This window comes from Pseudochaenichthys georgianus, chromosome 22, assembly GCF_902827115.2.
Source record: "Pseudochaenichthys georgianus chromosome 22, fPseGeo1.2, whole genome shotgun sequence".
Classification (NCBI taxonomy): domain Eukaryota; kingdom Metazoa; phylum Chordata; class Actinopteri; order Perciformes; family Channichthyidae; genus Pseudochaenichthys; species Pseudochaenichthys georgianus.
Window position 1 is genome coordinate 27183530 of NC_047524.1, and position 21352 is coordinate 27204881.

The following is a 21352-nucleotide window of genomic DNA, read 5'->3' on the forward strand; positions in this document are numbered from 1 at the left end:
CTAGAATAGATCTGAATTCCCCTGTCTTCCTGAGAACCAGGAAGTACATGGAATAAAGACCATTTTCTCTGTGCTGAGGGTGCACAACAGACACAGCCTGTTTCTGCACCAGAGCTTGAATCTCTGCTCTGCTGAGAGGAAACCAATCTCCTCCTGGGAAGACAGATTTCCTCTCGCATGCCCATAAAAGGAGGTGGGACGCTGCAAAACTGGAGTGAATAGCCCCGTTTCAGCGTCCTGTCCATCCACTTTGTTAGTACACAGCTGAGTTTCCATTCCCCATAACATTGTGTTAATGGAAAGCCCTCAGCTGTGGGGCCGCAGCTATGAAGCTGTGATACACTCTGGTGACCCGTTCGGCCGCAAAATTCCCCGTGAAGGGAAGATTTGCCCATAAAGGGTCGACACAGAAAGGGACGATTATTTACTGAGGTCCCTGAACGCACCGCCGTGCGCTCCACCATAACGGAGCCTACACACGGCGGCGTGCGTTGCCGCTTGGCGGTGGGCGTGTCTTGAGCTTGGGGAGTCAACGCGAGCAACGCGACCAACAACCAATCACATGAATGTTGTACATAGAACCTTAATATGTAAATGCATGAGAAGACTACTTGCAGATAGTGACACAATGGCTAAAACCCCAACCTGATGTGTGTGCTTGATAAATAACCGCATATGTTTATTGGGTAGAATGTGTCCTATTGGTACCTGATCAAAATCAGTTAATCTGTCCCACAGTATTTCAACTTTGACCTTGATTACAGTTAACTTTTTGACGGGCAACCAATAAGATGACAGCTGTATGTAGTACCTCAAGCTAGCATAGCATATTTTGTCCTGCCTGTTTTCCTGGCAAATGAAAGCATCCTGACCCACCAAAACATAATCTGTATCAATTGATCCTCTAAATGTATAATTTATTACCAGAATTTTAGATTCCAAAGTATTGTAAAGCGCTATAAAATCATGACATGCCAGGTCAAGCCCAGCAACAATTATGATGCAGGGTGAACTGTAGTGTATTTTTTGCAATATGCCCCCACCTTCAAGTCACATAACGAAAGAACAGGGTGTGTGTGTGTGTGTGTGTGTGTGTGTGTGTGTGTGTGTGTGTGTGTGTGTGTGTGTGTGTGTGTGTGTGTGTGTGTGTGTGTGTGTGTGTGTGTGTGTGTGTGTGTGTGTGTGTGTGTGTGTGTGTGTGTGTGTGTCTCTCTTGAAGTCAAGTTTATTATCAACAGGCTGGATTTGGCTGCAAGGCAAAGACAACATTTTATAGGCTTTAGAGTCGAAGTGGTGGCCAGGGTGGGATTTAGGAGAGAGGGCTGATGGGAGGTTTGGAAAGAAAAAATTATGGAGGATGGTTGGCTGGTGTTTTATGTGTCATCTTTAGAGCTGAGGTCAATAGTCAGTCATGAGGACACGAAGAGCGAACACGGGTGAATGTTGGGACTTCTGAGTGTTTTTTTTCCCCCCACATTGTGAATTTGTATCAAGTGTGACGAAACCAATGGAGATCGGGAAATATTGAAACTAAAAGGGAAAAGATTCTATTTTCATTTCTGCTATTGTACTGACTGGACAGCTGACAAAAAACAGTTGATGCGAGCTGTGAGACTCAATCAAAACAGTAAAGTTGCAGTATAGTCAAAGCAATGAGCTAAATGATGCTCAAATGCTTTGTAGGTCTGAAGTGAACTGCGGATGATAATGTTTCTTGTTTTTCCCTTTGAAGTGGTGCAGGAATGAGTCCTAAAACCCAGATGAGTTAGCATTTTACAACTTACGTTTCCGTCATCTCGGTGTCAACGTTTTTTTAACGTGTTTTTGGTTAAATGCCTGAAATAAGATCTGTGGTTAACAGTGTTGGGCAAGTTACTTCCAAAATGTAATATAACATTAATAATACCGTAATAATAACATATTACTGTCTCTGAAATGTAATGAGTTACACTACTTTTTAGTTACTTTTGAGTGACTTTCACCAAAATAACCGCAAAAGAATGGCTAGGTGTTTTAAATGCTAAAATGTAGTTTAGTGCAGCTCATTAGACATCCAGTAAAGGGCAATGTGGTATCGCATAACAACTGTGTAGGCCCTTAAGGCTACTAACAACTTGTATTACACGGCTTAGTTGAATACTCGATTCTGATTGTAAATTCTTAACATATGACACGTTGTTAATACAGTACAGACCACTGTCAAGGACTATAATGAAGGTTGCTAAGGAATATCAAGAAAGAGAAAGGAAAAGAGGTTAAAAGACGGAGTGCTGGACGTCAGATAAATCACCAGAAGAAGGCAGACAGGAAGGCAGACAGGAAGTAAACAATAACAGAACACGGAGTGGGCTTTTAGGGAGGAGCGAAAGCGCACCCAGCAAAATAATCGTATTTTGTCAATTATGCTGTTTTCATAATCGTCGCAAGCCATAATCGTAATCGCGATTAAAATACGATTAATTGCACAGCCCTAGCATATAGGGTAAAATGTGGATATTACCCTACTAAACAAAACATGTAGGTATCGTTAACATGTGTTTGCCACAATCCTTATTTTCTGCACTATTCCGAGATCCAATGGAAAAAACCCCACTGCTATTTAGTCAAGGGACCTCACCTCCAGGTCAGCGTACCAAAAAACGTCAACAATGCACCACTCTGTTAAAGCGCTCCTTCTCAGCTGCTTCTACCTACAGTATGAACCTCTCGCCCACTACTTCAGTATCCATCTGTGGTGTCTCAGTGGGGGGTGGAGGAATCGGTTATGATTGAGGTTTCCCTGCTGTTGCTTTCTTGGCTGAAAAACAATGCCTCAACATGAAACATATCACTCCTTGACACCGGTATATTCTCAGGATAAAATGTCATGTTGGATGTGTGAATCGTCTGATTGAAGTGGGTTTTCTTCGGAAGTTGTTCCTTGTACGATGTGAGGGTCTAAGGACAGAGGGTGTCGTATTGTCATACTGATATTCTGTACACACTGTGAAGACCACTGAGACAAATTTAACATTTGTGATATTGGGCTATATAAATAAACATTGATTGATTGATTGATTGAAGTACAAAGTATAAAGGTTGAAAGACTCTCTCTAACTTCCTCCTGTTGGAAACACACACAATCACACACAAAAAACACACACAATCCTGCCTCTCCCACACAGCAACTCTTTGTGATACTTTTAGAATGTTGGTGCGGGAGAAGTATGAAATTACTGGGACATAAATGAATGATGAAGCACAAACATTGTGTATGAGATTAATGTCTTATAGTCAGAGATGGGGTCGCTACTAAAAAAAAGTTGTATATTACATATTACTTTTAAAAAAAAGTAATATATTACACTACTTCGTTACTCTCTACATAAAGTAACTCGTTACTTTACTCTTTACTTTACTCGCAGGGCCAGCCTGCCCCTCCCTGCAGGCAGATCACGCAGACTGCTAAAGTTTCCAATGTTCTCTTTAGTTCAGTTTCCATTGTCGCATTAGACTGATCCAGATCCTGAATGTTCTCCTATCTGACCGTGGCTGTCCTCTGTCTCCTGCTATCTGTATATTTTGCGCCGTCTATCTCTGCTCACGCTGTTGCATCCGCGTGTTCTCCTGCGTGTTGGCCATGTGTTGCACTGGAACCAGACACCGCAAAGACTTCAGCCGAGCACGTACGAACTGCGCATGCGTGAGTGGCAATAACTCTCCTTACCAGCAGGCGTTGGTAGTGTGTATTCGTCATTCAAAACAGGCAACAACCGGAAAACAGAGAAGAAGAACAGACTGCGTGATATAAACAAACAACAAATAGCTGTGCGTTAGCTTCACATTAGCATGTGTTATTTGCAGGTGTTTGTTGAGATTTAAAGCAAACAGATATTGTTCTAAACTGTATTAAAGTAAACAGGTATTATCTTGAACTGTATTGAAGTGAACATGTATTATTTGGGACTGTTTTAAAGTAATCCTATACAGTGGCGGCTGGTGGAACATATTTTTGGTGGGGCTATTGATAGAGTGAGTAAAAAAAATGTTTTGGGAGAAATGACCCCTTAAATTAGGACTTCTGGTGATGTAATGGCAGTGCAGCGCGGAGCTCGCTTTAATGCTGCGTTCAGACCGGACGCGAAGCGAATATTCGCTTCGCTCTAAACGCTCCGATCGCATCGCTCTAGTCGCTCGAGTTTCACCGCAGCTGTCAGCTGTGTTTACTCGCATCATTCAAACAAGACGCGCTGGCTCGGGAGCTACAGCAACATGAACATATTTTACCGTGATTAAATTGTAATACACGTTTCTAAATGATGCCGACGTAACAACATACTGATACCGGTTAGTAAATACCATGAATTAATGCTTTGACAAGTCTGCAGACAGACGGCAGGCGAAACACCTTTTAGAATGCTTGTTCCCTGAATGGAGCTTGGCTAAGCTAACGCTATATATGCTCCGACCATCCACACTCACAACAACGGCCTCCAGACATAAATAAACCAGCGACTGTATTCTCCATGACACAGACAGTCTGTGGTTTGTACTTGTTTAACTTTTGTCTAGTTTCTGAACAGATCGTATCTGTCCCCGGCTGTTTGAAGAGCAAGCATGTGAAACAAAAGACAGCATTTACCTGTTTGCATCCAGCTAGCCATGTGAGAAGCCTTGTTGATAAGTTTTGTCTTTTTCACGAGCTTGCTGTATATACAAATCGGGTTGGTCCGGTCCAAGGTCTTTAAGTATCAATTTATCTCCCAAACTTCTCCTTTCAAAAGGATTGGAGAGTAGCTCTTGGGCGGATCCGGCGACTCCACCTGCACACCATTCTCATCCAAATACTGCGTCACCTTGGTCACTCACGAGTCTAAAAAACAACTCCTCACGTCAACGCACGTAAGCAACACGGGCGCCAACCTGAGCGCCCACGTGACCAAAATATTTGACGGCGCTGATTGGCTGAAATTATGTTTCGGCAGCACAGTCTACTATTGAGACTTTTGCAACCTGCTGGTTGCTGCTGTTTCGCTCGGGGGCTCTGCCCCGTAATGATAAACTAATGCCATGGGCAAGGCCAGGCAGGAAACAGGTGACTTATCAGTAACTTTAGACATCGTAACACAATTTTAAACGAGATTGTATTGTAGATTATACATTTTTGTGATACTAATTGTATGATATTTACCTTGTTCATTAAAAATTTAAATATATATTTTTTTTAAATATATTTTTTTTAAATATATATTTTTTTATTTAATATTTTTATTTTATTTTGTATCTGGCAAGAGGTGGGGCGGCGCCCCTATGGGCCGGCCGCCACTGATCCTATATATATATAAACCTTCTTACATACACGTTCCCAGACACCCTGACACACACACACTTTCCCAGACACCCTGACACACACAATACACTCCCTGACCAAGATATCAACACACACACACACACACACACACACACACACACACACACACACACACACACACACACACACACACACACACACACACACACACACACACACACACACACACACACACACACACACACACACACACACACACACACACACACACTTCCTCTTACCAAACACACACACATGTCCTTTTCAAGGTTCTTTTTGGGGCCAATATAATCTCAAGTACTAATATATCTGTGTACAATGTTTGATACTAATATATCTGTGTACAATGTTTGACACTAATATATCTGTGTACAATGTTTGATTGTTTGAGAAAGAATAGTTTGTGTGAAACCTTCCCTGGGAAATTAAAGGAGTACAGTCCGGTGGAAGATAAGCAGTGACTCTCCGCCCCAAAAATGTCCATATATACTGTTGTTTATTCATGCACGGTGCCCCCTGTTGCTGACTGGCTTGTCCCGATACCTGTATCGCACGGCAGTGGAGCGGGGAGCCTGGAGTGCTCTGTTACAGGGCACTCTGTATTTTCGTATTGTGTCTTTTTACCAGATTATTGTTATAACTTTTATGCCGGTGTTTTGAACTCCTTTTCTTATTAATCTGACCAGGCTCATCTAACGGACGGCGCGGAGCAGAGCTGGGCTTTAAGCCACCACTACTGTGTTTGCTCCTACAGATTTTATTATGATTTTAGTAAGTAACGAAGTAACGCGTGTCGGGGCAATGTTAGTAACTGTAGTGTGATTACTGAATTATAAAAGTAGCGCGTTACACTACTCTGTTACCGACAACAGTAATATTATTACAACTCTGCTTATAGTCTTATACAACTGAAATATTTGGTAGATGCCCCACCCCAAAATAATGTATAAAAGAGTCAGTGATTCTATTCCATGTGTGCTTAATTTGTCATTGTTTGAGTCAGAATAACTTGTGTAATTGTACTAATATAAGTAGAAAGGGCATTGTCAATTTTTTTATTTGAAAGAGGAGAATTTTAAAATATTTAATGGTAGGCTCTGAAGTTTCCTAAAATGTATTTTAGAGGAATTGTTCTAGTAAGGTTACTGTAAGGCAGGGATCACCAACTACATTTGTCCAAGGGCCGAAATGTAACCAATAGACACTATGGCGGGCCAGCGATTTTTATATAGCCCAGAATTTTATAAATAGTATTCAGATTACTTTTGGAATACTTTCTTTTTCCATAACAGATGGGTATGTTTTGGTGCACAGGAGACACTTATTTTATTGTTTTAATGGCTTATCAAGAACTCAAACACAACATCTTGGTGTCATTCTGGACAGCTCTCTCATCTGCACCCACATCAAAAACATCACCCGGACTGCATTCTTTGTACTGTCTTAAAACCTTTCCTTGGAATATGTTATGAATTGTAAGGTGTCCTTGGGTGCTTTGAGAGGCGCCCCTAAATAGAATGAATTATCATTATTATTTATTATCTGAAACGATGTAATAACTTTTAAAACGTTTTCCAGTCACTTGCCCCATGCCTTCAGAAGCAGCAGGCTATTCACTTTGATTTCATCCCGTTATGAAATGTCATAATTTCGACAATAAAGAAATGATACATAAACGTTATCTTGCACATTTTATCTAACCATCTCCGTTTCTAACGTTCAATATATTTTAAAAGAGATCTCTCTCTCTCATCTGCATGCGGGGGCGGGGCCTCACAGACACGCTGCATCTCTCTCTCGCTCACAGACATGCTGCAGCGCTGTGCAGTGTGCACACAGTTCTGCCGGTAATGAATATTACATTTTGTGAGGAAACTTTTCCACCAATAATTCCAATAAGTATTCCAAAATGTATTCACTTCAGGTTTACGAAAGTAACTGTAATCAGATTACTCGTTTTTCAAATGTAACGCCAGCTGAATACAGTTAGCCTACTTGATTTTTGTATTCTGATTACGTAACACCGTTATGTATTCCGTTACAACCCAACCCTGCTTCTAGGCTACTCTCCCGCAGCTCCAGCCTCTCTGTTGGACTCTGTCGCAGCGGGGCTACTGCTGTGGTGCAGAGCGCATTAACCAGACTCTTCACAACGAAGGATCACTTCTTCTTCAGGGGAGGGAAGGTTGTCTACTTTCCCGCAGCTGTTGCCTCTCTGTTGGACTCCGGTACTGCACCTTACTCACGAGACATTGTAAACAAAGAAATGGGTGGGGGGCGAACACAGTAACCACTCTGCCAACGCCACAGTCACCCCGTCGTGCGGGCCGGATGTGGCCCGCGGGCCGCCAGTTGGTGGTCACTGCTGTAAGGGTTCCCTGTTTATGTGTGGTCATACCTGGTACATGTGGGATTCTGCAGTACTGCATCATCCTAAACAACATAGTACAGTATGTTCTTTGTGACTGCCCTTAGAGGAAATCCATATTAGCATTATGAAATCGGCAATGCCTATTGTCAGTGTCATAGGTAAATGACAGAAAAAAATCATTGGTGATTATTATGTTATTTTCTGATCTTCCACCATCATGTTAAGGTGAGAGTACATCACGGTTCAAGCGGCGCATTCACACCGCAGTACTTTTCCCACAAAGGTTCATGAGAACTTAGTTCATGAGAACTCTTTAGTTCTCATGAACTAAGTACAGATCGCGTTCACACCGGAATAAGTCCCTGGGGGAGGATTAGGCAAATGAAGCCGCTGACGTCACTTCTTCTTCTTCTGCTTTGGGTTTACTGGCAGGCCGCAAACCACTTCACGGCGTATACTGCAGCCCAAAGTCCCCGGCCGGAAGTCCCCGGATTTGGGGACTGGCTTCAGTAGAAGCTGATGGGACTCCCAGCAGCTTCTACTGAAGCCTTTCGAGTAAATCGCCAGAACGCCGACACCTCCTCATCTCCCATGTTTTATTTTATGTTGCCATAAGTTAGTCTTTCTGCGTTTCTGCGCTGGGCTAATGCTAATGCTAATGCGAGGATAATAAAATGGCGGCTTCACAAAACTTTTTGGGAGTTTTACGGGGCGTGGTTTGCAATCCGCCCAGTCAATAAGACATAGGAACCTTTTTCTCCCACGAAAGTCCCTGCTCTCTAGCAGGGACGGAAAAGGGGGTGAAAAGGTTCTCATGAACTAATTTTAGGGTGTAAATAAGCCGCCTTTCCATTTAGGAAACTTTGCACATAATGTCTTTGTTCAGATGAGCTGTGATTCTAAGAAGGGGTTCTGTGTCAAGTCATGGCCTTTCAGAATGTGGTCATTCAAGGGTTGTCAGGTGCATAGAGTTCCAAACATGGATGTATAAAGAGAACTGGATATAGCATTGAAGGCGAGTTACAGTTCATTCCTATGACAGTTGCTCAGTGGCACATAAAGCCAAAATGGCTTAATCAATCAATCAGTCAATGTTTATTTATATAGCCCAATATCACAAATGTTACATTTGTCTCAGTGGTCTTCACAGTGTGTACAGAATATCAGTATGACAATACGACACCCTCTGTCCTTAGACCCTCACATCGTACAAGGAAAAACTTCCGAAGAAAACCCACAGTTTAAAGGGAAAAATGGGAGAAACCTCAGGGAGAGCAACAGAGGAGGGATCCCTCTCCCAGGACAGACAGACGTGCAATAGATGCCGTGTGTAAATTGAAAAGATAATACATAGGTAGTCCAAATGTTTGGAAATGCATGTGTGTATAATAGGAAGATGAATCCATGAGGATATCCATCCAGGACCTATGATCCAGGACCACAGCCACGACTCGCGATCCAGGGCTCGCAATCCAGGACACAGGACCGCAGGATCATCCATGACTCCGGATCCCGGCGTATATAGACACCAAAAAGAAAGACATTTGGGGAAGCTGGGTTAATCGGAACATGAGAGTACACAGGTATAGACAGAGAGAAGGAAGAAGTAAGATGTCCCCCGACAAACTAAGCCTATATCAGCAAAACTAGGGGCTGAATCTAATCAGCCCTAACTATAAGCTTTATCAAAAAGGAAGGTCTTAAGCGCACTCTTAAAAACGGATAGGGTGTCTGCCGCCCGAACACAAACTGGAAGCTGATTCCACAAATGTGGAGCTTGATAAGAAAAGGCTCTGGCTCCCATTGTACTTTTAGAGACTCTAGGAACAACCAACAACCCTGCATTCTTGGAACACAATGCCCTAGTAGGACAGTAGGGTAGAATGAGTTCTTTAAGGTAAGATGGCGCCTGCCCATTAAGGGCTTTGTAGGCGAGAAGAATTTTAAATGATATCCTGTGTTCTATAGGGAGCCAGTGTAAGGCAGCCAGAACAGGAGTAATGTGGTCCCTTTTCCTAACTCTGGTTAGTACACGAGCTGCAGCATTTTGAATCAGCTGAAGCGACTTGACTGACTTCTTGGTACACCCTGATAATAAAGAGTTACAATAATCCAGCCTAGAAGTAACAAATGCATGGACTAGTTTCTCTGCATCGTTTTGAGGCAAGATATGTCTGATTTTTGCAATGTTACGTAGATGGAAGTAGGCGGTCCTTGAAATTGATTTTATGTGGGCGTTAAAGGATAAATCCTGATCAAATATAACACCAAGATTCCTTACAGTCTCACTGGAGGCCAAATTAATGCCATCCATAGTATGTATATCTTTAGATAATTTGTTTCGTAGATTCTTCGGGCCAAGTACAATAACTTCAGTTTTGGTCGTGTTTAACATCAAAAAGTTTAAGGTCATCCACATTTTTAAGTCCTTGAGGCAGTCTTGAATTTTATTTAGATGATTAATTTCATCAGGCTTGATTGATAAAGATAGTTGAGTATCATCCGCATAACAATGAAAGTTTACAGAATGATTCCTTATAATATTACCTAACGGAAGCATATATAATGTGAACAAAATAGGTCCGAGCACTGTGCCCTGTGGCACTCCATGGCTAACTTTGGTTTGCGTGGAAGATTCATCGTTAACACGTACAAACTGAGAGCGTTCAGATAGATAGGACCTAAACCAGCCTAAAGCAGTTCCCTGTATGCCAACTAAGTGCTCTAGTCTTTGCAATAAGATATCATGGTCGATAGTATCAAATGCAGCACTGAGATCGAGCAAAACAAGAATAGAGACAAGTCCCTTGTCTGAGGCTATTAGAATGTCATTTGTGACTTTAACCAGATGTCACGGTCGAGTGAAGGAAGCAGGACCCAAATGCAGATAACTTTTGAGAAACCCTTTAATTCAAAGATAAGGCCAAAAACGGAACACTCACCGGTGAACTCAGTCACCAACAAACAATGACCCAACACTGAACACAGAAAGAGACGAGACTAAATACAAGAAGGGGTAATCATGATAACGAGAAACAGCCGGGCAGGGGAGGAGAAACACAAGGACAACAGGTGAACACATTCGGGTAATCAGGGAGGGAAACAGACAGAAAGCAGACAGGCAGGAAACGGGGGTGAACACTTAACACAATAAGACAGGAAACCCAAAGACAAGAAAAACACCAACACAGACAAAACTACAAACGTGACATAACATGTGAATTGTGACAGAACCCCCCCCCTCAAGGGACGGATTCCAGACGTCCCTAAAAAAAACAAAACACAAAAGTCCCAAACCCCAAGCAGGGTGGGCGGAGTGGGTCCGGAGGACGGGTCTTGGGCTGACAGCCCAGGAACACAGCGGAGGACCAGGAAGGGGTCTCGGGCGGACGGCCCGGGGGGCAAGGTACAGTCCAAAAAGGGGGATTCGGGCGGACTGCCCGGGGACAAGGCAGAGAACCAGGAAGGGGTCTCGGGCGGACGGCCCGGGGTCAAAACAGAGTCCAAGGTGGGGACCATGGAGGACCGAAAGCAGCGGCAGGAAGAGTCAGGGGGCGGGCCCGAGGGCGAAGACCGCAGCTCTCAGGGGGCCGGGCTCGAGGGCGAAGACCGCGGCTCTCAGGGGGCCGGGCTCGAGGGCGAAGACCGCGGCTCTCAGGGGGCCGGGCTCGAGGGCGAAGACCGCGGCTCTCAGGGGGCCGGGCTCGAGGGCGAAGACCGCGGCTCTCAGGGGGCTGGGCTCTCAGGGGGCCGGGCTCGAGGGCGAAGACCGCGGCTCTCAGGGGGCGGTGTCGACCGGACAGGATCAGGAGGCCGGGCAGGACCCGGTGTCGGCCGGACAGGCTTCGGCAGGATCCCCCACGGAAAAGGACCAGGAGTTGGCAGGAACCCCGGCGAGACCGGTGATGGACATGGGGCTGGCAGGGCCCCCGGTAGAACCTCCAACGGCACGGGATATAGGGTTGGCAGGACCCCCGGCAGAAGAGTATTCTGCGGGACCTCCAACGGGACAGGAGAAAGGGTTGGCAGGACCCCCGGCAGGAGAGTATTCTGCGGGACCTCCAACGGCACAGGACACAGGGTTGGCAGGACCCCCGGCAGGGGAGCAGACGGCGGGACCTCCAACGAGACCGGACCTAGGGTTGGCAGGACCCCCGGCAGGAGAGTAATCGGCGGGGCCTCCAACGGCACAGGACACAGGGCTGGCAGGACCCCCGGCAGAAGAGTATTCTGCGGGACCTCCAACAGGACAGGACACAGGGCTGGCAGGACCCCCGGCAGAAGAGTATTCTGCGGGACCTCCAACGGGAGAGGACATAGGGTTGGCAGGACCCCCGGCAGGAGTGTAATCTGCGGGACCTCCAACGGCACAGGACACAGGGCTGGCAGGACCCCCGGCAGAAGAGTATTCTGCGGGACCTCCAACGGGACAGGACATAGGATTGGCAGGACCCCCGGCAGGGGAGTAGACAGCGGGACCTCCAACGGCACAGGACACCGGGTTGGCAGGACCCCCGGCAGGGGAGTAGACGGCGGGACCTCCAACGGCACAGGACACAGAGCTGGCAGGACCCCCGGCAGGGGAGCAGACGGCGGGACCTCCAACGAGACCGGACCTAGGGTTGGCAGGACCCCTGGCAGGAGAGTATTCTGCGGGACCTCCAACGGCACAGGACACAGGGTTGGCAGGACCCCCGGCAGGGGAGTAGACGGCGGGACCTCCAACGGCACAGGACACAGGGTTGGCAGGACCCCCAGCGGAACCTCCAACAACACTTGCGTAGGGGCTTGAATTGGGAATGGAGAGGGAACTCGAGCGGAGACTTGAGAGGGGACTCGAGAGGAGACTTGAGAGGGGACTCGAGAGGAGACTGGAGAGGGGACTCCAGAGGGGACTAGAGAAGGGAACACGAGAGGGGACTTGAGAGGGGAACTAGAGAGGGGACTCGAGGAGGGACCAGAGGAGGGAACTCGAGGGGGACCTGGAGAGGGAACTTGAGATGGAAACAGAGAGGGGACTCGAACAGAGACTAAAGAGGGGACTAGAGGAGAGATGAGGGACTAGATGAGTAACTAGAGAAGGGAACTCGAGAGGGAACTCGAGAGGGAAACTAGAGCGGGGACTCGAGGAGGGACTAGAGGAGGGACTAAAGGAGGGACTAAAGGAGGGAACTGGAGATGGAAACAGAGAGGGGACTCGAGAAGGGACTACAGAGGGGACTAGAGGAGAGACTAGAGGAGGGACTAGAGGAGTAACTAGAGAAGGGAACTCGAGAGGGGAACTAGAGAGGGGACTCGAGGAGGGACTAGAGGAGGGCCTAAAGGAGGGAACTCGAGAGGGGACTCGAGGGGGAACTGGAGATGGAAACAGAGAGGGGACTCGAACAGAGACTAAAGAGGGGACTAGAGGAGAGATGAGGGACTAGAGAAGAGAACTCGAGAGGGAAACTAGAGAGGGGACTCGAGGAGGGACTAGAGGAGGGACTAAAGGAGGGAACTGGAGATGGAAACAGAGAGGGGACTCGAGAAGGGACTACAGAGGGGACTAGAGGAGAGACTGGAGGAGCAACCAGAGAAGGGAACTCGAGAGGGGACTCGAGAGGGAAACCAAAGAGGGGACTCGAGGAGGAACCAGAGGAGGGAACCCGAGATGGGACTGTGGCAGCTGGGACCAGCTCTGGGTCTGGAACCAAGGCAGCTGGGGTCGGGACCATGGTTGCTGGGGCCAGAACTGGGGCTGAAACCATGGCTGCAGGGACCGGAATTGAAGCCAGAATCCTGTCTATAAGATCCAGCTCTGAAGCCGGAAACATGGCTGTATAGGGCGCTCTTGGAGCCGGGACCATGGCCACTGGGGCCGGCCCTGGAGCCGGAAACATGGCTGTATGATCCAGATCTGGAGCCTGGATCATGACTGTGTGGGGCGGTCCCGGAGCCAGAAACATGGCTGCGGGAGCCTGCACTGGGGCAGGAACCATGGCTGCTGGGGCCTGTACTGGGACTGGAACCATGGCTGCTGGGACCCGCACTGGGATTGGAACCATGGCTGCTGGGGCCCGGGCTCCTTGTCTGGCCTTGCGCCGACTCCTCTTAGCAGCCGCCTGAATACTCCGTGGGCCTCCATAAGCCTGACGAGTTCCAGCACATGACTCCAGAACAGGAGCAGGAACTGGGACAGAAGCATGGGTTGACCCCAGACGGACCACTCCGAGACGTCTGCAATCAGCAGGCCGGAAATCACACCTCCAGAGGAAGTCCAACATCCAGTCAGGCAAGTATTTCACCAAGTCGGGCTTCTCCATCGCCAACCGGTGCGCCTCTACCAGAGCGGCCTCCTTCAGCCGAACACTGGACGCTTCCTTCCACCAATCGTGGCAACATCTCAAAGGAAAAGAAAAATGTTGCAGCTCCACCTCAAAAGGATCGTCTGCTGGGTCCATTTCGGGTTGGGTCATTCTGTCACGGTCGAGTGAAGGAAGCAGGACCCAAATGCAGATAACTTTTGAGAAACCCTTTAATTCAAAGATAAGGCCAAAAACGGAACACTCACCGGTGAACTCCGTCACCAACAAACAATGACCCAACACTGAACACAGAAAGAGACAAGACTAAATACAAGAAGGGGTAATCATGACAACGAGAAACAGCCGGGCAGGGGAGGAGAAACACAAGGACAACAGGTGAACACAATCGGGTAATCAGGGAGGGAAACAGACAGAAAGCAGACAGGCAGGAAACGGGGGTGAACACTTAACACAATAAGACAGGAAACCCAAAGACAAGAAAAACACCAACACAGACAAAACTACAAACGTGACATAACATGTGAATTGTGACACCAGAGCTGTCTCTGTGCTATGATGTGTTCTAAAGCCAGACTGAAAATCTTCAAATAAATCATTGTTTTTTAAGTAATCACACAACTGTTTTGCGACCGCTTTCTCAAGAATTTTTGAGAGGAACGGAAGATTAGAAATAGGTCTATAGTTGGCTAAAACCTCTGGATCGAGGTTGTGCTTTTTAAGAAGCGGTTTTATCACTGCTACTTTGAATGATTGTGGAACATAGCCTGATAATAAAGACATATTCATAATATGTAATAAAGAAGTGCTAATTAATGGAAAAACTTCCTTCAACAGCTTAGTTGGAATTGGGTCTAACATGCACGTTGATGGTTTAGAAGAGAGAATCATTGAATGTAATTGTTCAAGGTTTATAGCTGAAAAGCATTCTAGTTTACTATCTAGTGTAATATTCGAACTTACGTTTCCGGGAGCTGTTGATAACACTATACTGGTCAAAGGCAAGAGGTCATTAATTTTGTTTCTAAGAGTAACAATTTTATCGTTAAAAAAGCACATACAATCATTACTACTGAGTGCTATGGGAATAGAGGGCTCAATCGAGCTGTGGCTCTCTGTCAGCCTGGCTACAGTGCTGAAAAGAAATCTTGCATTATTCTTATTCTCATCTATTAATGAAGAGTAGTAGGCTGCTGTCGCTTTACGCAGTGCTTTCTTATATTCATTGAGAGTAATATGCCAAATTAAACGAGATTCTTCAAGTTTAGTGGAACGCCATATCCTTTCAAGTTGTCTAGACTTTTGCTTTATTTTGCGGGTTTCGGCATTATGCCATGGAGCTAATCTATGTTGTTTTATTTTCTTCTTTTTCAAAGGAGCAACAGAGTCTAATTTTATTCGCAGCGCATCTGTAGCACTATCAACAACATGATCAATTTGGGGTGGTGTACATTTTGTATAAGTTTCCTCCCCTACATGCAGACATGCTATCGAGTTAAGTATTGGTGGAATCTCTTCCTTAAATGTGGCTATAGCACTAACAGATCGTCGAGAGTGTGATTATAGCAGTGGGTTGGTTTCTTTACACTCTGACAGAAACCAACAGAATCTAATATAGAGTTAAATGCACCAGTAAGGCTATTTTTAGCATCGTCAACATGAATATTAAAGTCACCTACGATAATTACTTTGTCTGTTTTAAGAACCAAAGTTGATAAAAACTCAGAGAATTCTGATAAGAATTCTGAATAAGGACCTGGTGCACGATACACTGTAACAAATAAGATTGGCTGCAAAGTTTTCCAGGTCGGATGCGTAAGACTAAAAACGAGGCTTTCAAAGGAGGTATAATTTACTCCCAAGTACAAAAATAACAAGTTCAGTCACGACTCTTCAGATGATTGGATCCATAGAGCATGTGCACTTGAATTTCCTTAAGCCCCGTCTCCAATCCTCATTCTATTTTATGGATGGCGATTCAACAGTTAATACTGGGTAAAAAACAAAACAATTATCCGCTTATTTACCAATGAAGGTCAGTGGGAAAAAGTATTTTTGGGCCACAAACTGACACTGAAGTTGTAGTACCACCGTTTGTGTGGTCAAAACATGTCTAGAGGTGTTCCTTCACTTGCCTACAGCCAAGGTAAGTGTAGGACCGATTTATGCTGTCTCCCATGTTAAAATGACTAAATTGTTAATTATTGCATATTGTTCATGTGTGGTTATTAAGTTAGTTCATTATTATTTGGCAATAACCTGATGTTTCGGCCTTTGGCTAATAGAGGGCAGCATAATCCAGCTATTTGTGCCAGTTCTTTATGTATCTTATTTACAGTGGGTAACATTATTACTGGCCATCCCACTACAATAAATCCATATTGATGTTCGACTTTGTCTTTAACTTACAGATACCACTCACATTCCTATTCTATGTTTAAAGTCAATAAAGTGTGTAAAGGTTGGAACAGTCTGAGGGAAGCCGTCACCTACACCTTCTTACAGAAGATAGGGAAATCTAGCTGCAGCACCATGAGTATTTACACACGCCATGTCCTCAACAGTTTGACAACTACGAAAATGTGCTTTAATGCCAAGTAAACTTCCTGGGGGTTTGACTCCAAATATGATGACATATAAATGTAAAAGAAACAGTCTTTATCATTTATTTTATATACTTTGTTTGTTTTTAACCTTTACTTGATGAAAAATATCCCTCTGAGTATTGAGGTGAGGCACAGATATGTGACGAGAGGATGTTTTGGTCTTCAAAGCCTCGCTAACAAAGTGGAGTGTCTGTTCTGACTGTTGCTGTGGTGAGGATCATATATCTTCACAATCAGAGCTTGAACATGAACATGAAGAGAATTTGAACAAAGTCCAGACAGGTCTGGTCTCATTTGTTCATGAGAGTGCTTCTGTTTTCCGATGAGTGTGTTATTGATTTTCTACACAGAAAGATGGACGGAAAGGGAAGCAGACGGAATCCAAAAAGAGTGCGAGAGATAGAATGACACAAATGGAAAATGAATAAGAGAGCCAGCAGCTGACAGAGAGAGAGATAAAACACAAAGAATAAAAAGAGAAAATAGAAAGGACACAGAAGAGGATGTCGCAGGCTACGCTTTAAGTTTTAAGTCAATTTCCTGTCTAGATGTTATACTTCTTGTCTGTGGGCTGGACAACAACTCATAGATAACACACTCACACACAGGATAAACGTGGGTATGAGCTGTGCCTCTGATTAGTCCTGGCTTCAGGCAGGACCTGGGGCCTATACTACGAACCTGGTTCAACCTAACCTGGATATGTTTGAGTTAGCCGGTTGGCCTAATCCAAAACATACGCGCTCTCGCTAAGCGGTCCTACGACGCTGGTTATCAAGTGGATCGCTCAAGCCAGCCGTGTCCTATCTAGTTAGGTGCGCGTTCACATGAAAGGGGTGGTATCTGGAGCAGTCGACCAATCACAGACATGGACAAGCGTACTGACAGAGCAGCGTCATACTTCCTGAATGAAAAGTGAACTTTAATACTAGTCAAAAATTAAGAAGTTAAACTTTAAACATCCATGACTTAAACACTTTATCCAGGATGAAAGCCACAGAGCTGCACCTGCAAGGTGAATACAGCTGGTAAAAGAAAAAGTGTTTGAATGCGTACATTAACAGGTTTATGATATCACTGCCCCGTCTAAAACACGATCTGACTTCAATTACATTTGTCTCGAGTGTTTCGTCAACTTATGTGTTGCTTAAAATAATACTTCTGCATACATTATGTGACACTGTGAGTGTTGCACGGCCAGATACGGCTCAGCTGACTCAGATAAGGAGATATATGATACATTATGAAGTGATATGCCGCGGACTGTACTTAATGTACTCTGATCCGGTTACTTATGTTGTGGCCGATATTTAAGTAAGCTTTCTTAACGCTAATGTTATAATAGTCAGATTGCTCTGAAGATGGAGGTGATATTCTATTAATGTTCACGTTCACACAGTCGGTGATTTTTGCCGGCCGTCTTTCCTGCGACGGCAGTTTTTCTGTATTTCCTTTCTCCTGTAATATGACTTGATCGCTTTAAACTCCGCACACTGAGCTCTGATTGGTCAGCAGGTGGTGCTTTCACTGAGTTGAGCTCTTAGCCTGCAACCTAACCTGGTCCCGACCAGGTTAGCTGCTTAGCATATATTACCATGGAGATCTAGCCTGCTAAAAAGAGAACCAGCTTCGGATGACCGGAAAGCCGGAGTTTTCCCTGAATTTAGCCGGCTAAGCGAAAATCCTGCTTCGCAGTATACCCCCCTGGCCTCAACTCGACTACACCAATAATAATAATAATAATTAAAGCTGCAAGCAGCGTTGAGTGGGTCTTCGACGTTCCGCAGGCTGTTGTCCGCATGTCGACGTGTCTAGGTGTCTCGAGGACTCGGCCGTTTTCAAACGTGGGAATTTTTTTGAGTTACAGCAGTAACACAAACATTGTGTTTGATGGCGGGTGATCTGTCGCCATGGCAACGGCATATGATGACACCCCATAATATGCTTAGTTGTGTTGAGGGCCGGACCATTAATGATAGTCTGAAGTCTGGTGGTGTTTGAAAATACACTGTACACTATTTACATTTGTTCTTATAGTTTGTCAACATCTATGCTATACAAAGGAGTTTAATGAATGGAATCAACCGTCCTGGTTTCAACAGAGCAGAGTTTCATGAATCTTCTTGACAATCTTTGTCAGGACGTTCTTGGCCGGACTGAAAGACGCCGCAATCACCTCGATCTGTTAGATCCTGCAAAAACATGAAAACATAAAATAGTATCGTTTGTGAGGAAGTGGTTAGATATTCTAGCTAACATATCATTGTGCTACCTCAGACACAGTTTTATTCAGAGCTGCATTTCCTTCCACCCAAAAAGTCATACCTCACTTCATTTTGACTAAATGTGTATTTGAGTCAAACTTACGTTGTGTTTCCGATCATGTTCTTGAAGCTCTGCACTTTAAGGACACAGTGGCAGGCGATCAAACTGACCGAGAAGATCACCTCAAACTTGGAAAATGTCTTGAGACAGCTGAAGACAATGTGCACTCTAGAGAAAGGGAAATAAGAAAATTAATTATATAAATATAGCTTAGCTTGTTTGTAGCTTTGAGTATTATCCAGGGGGCAAAACCCACTTTTTTAGGAAATCAGACATGGAATGTTGTAAAAGGTTGTCCACCAGAAAGATGATTGTTACGATATCAATTATGCGATTTGCAGTCACGCGGTCTATCAGCCGTCATTATTTACGAACATTTTCTGTGCTTTTGTCGGTCGTTTTCCCTGTTTTTGGGTGTTTTTGGCAGGTTTATTTTTCCAATTTCAATAGGGTCTTCGCCGACCTAGGTCTCAGACCCTAATAATGACTTGTATTTATATAGCGCCTTTCATAACCTCAAGGTCGCTTTACAAAGAAACATAAAAAAACATAAACATAAAACGGGGCAGAAATGGAAGTGTAAGTGCGGGGGGGAAGTGAGTTATTGTTGGAAGGCGATGTTGAACAGATGAGTTTTAAGGGTTGATGTGAAGATGTTGAGAGAAGGGGCGTTGCGGATTTCTGCAGGGAGGGAGTTCCAGAGGGTGGATAAACCCAATGCACACATACACTTTTCTGTACCAGAGATGTCCAAAAATATCTGAAGGCTTTTATAACTTCCTCATCCTCAAATATTTGATATTTTTGCTATGTCAGCCTGTTTCTGGTCAAGCGAAGTAATACCTGTTAATGCAAAATTGATGTATGCTGTATTTTACATTATAAATGGAGGATATTTCATCAACATTTGCACTTTTTTATCTTTTAAGGGAGATAATACATATATATATATATATATATATATATATATATATATATATATATTAGGGCTGTCAGTCGATTAAAATATTTAATCGCGATTAATCGCATGTTTGTCCATAGTTAATCGCAAATTAATCGCACATTTTTGATCTGTTCTAAATGTACCTTAGAGGAATATTTTTCAAGTTTTTAATACTCTTATCAACATATGAGTGGACAGATATGCTTTATGCTAATGTTTATTATCATTTGAACAATGACAAATATTCTCATGAATATTAAACACAACAACCTCTGAACATTACAAATATTCGCCTCAATTCAACCTGGAACCTCTCTCATACAATAATACAATACAAATGGTGTGTGTGTGTGTGTGTGTGTGTGTGTGTGTGTGGGTGTGTGATGGATCGTTGGAGCTATGTGCAACTCAAGGCATATGCTCGAACGGGAGCTGCCTGGACGCTGCAATCATGTTGCGCACACTATCCGTGCTGAGTGTGCTGACTTTTCGTACAATGTCCCACTGTCTGGCTACCTGCATAAAGTCAAGTGCTCTGCACAGTTGTGGCGAAATGTCGCTCCTCTGTTTTCATTTAAACAGCTCCTTATATCCGTTAGCGCAGCTAGCTAGCACCAGATGCTAACAACAACAATACACGTATGGTCTCTCTCTCGCTTGCTCGGGCCACACATACACACACCCTCCGTCAAGTTAACGCGTTATTAACGCGTTAACTTGACAGCCCTAATATATATATATATATATATATACAGTGGCGCAAAAAAGTATTTAGTAAGCCACCAATTGTGCAAGTTCTCCCACTTAAAAAGATGAGAGAGGCCTGTAATTTTCATCCAAGGTATACCTCAACTATGAGAGACGAAATGAGAAGAAAAAAAATCCAGAAAATCACATTGTCTGATTTTTAAAGAATTTATTTGCAAATTATGGTGGAAAATAAGTATTTGGTCAATAACAAAAGTTCATCTCAATACTTTGTTATATACCCTTTGTTGGCAATGACAGAGGTCAAACGTTCTGTAAGTCTTCACAAGGTTTTCACACACTGTTGCTGGTATTTTGGTCCATTCCTCCATGCAGATCTCCTCTAGAGCAGTGATGTTTTGGGGCTGTCGCTGGGCAACACAGACTTTCAACTCCCTCCAAAGATTGTCTATGGGGTTGAGATCTGGAGACTGGCTAGGCCACTCCAGGACCTTGCCCGGGCGGTGTGTTTGGGGTCATTGTCATGCTGAAAGACCCAGCCACGTTTCATCTTCAATGCCCTTGCTGATGGAAGGAGGTTGTCACTCAAAATCTCACGATACATGGCCCCATTCATTTTTCCCTTTACACGGATCAGTCGTCCTGGCCCTTTTGCAGAAAAACAGCCCCACAGCATGATGTTTCCACCCCCATGTTTCACAGTATGGTGTTCTTTGGATGCAACTCAGCATTCTTTCTCCTCCAAACACGTCTAGTTGAGTTTTTACC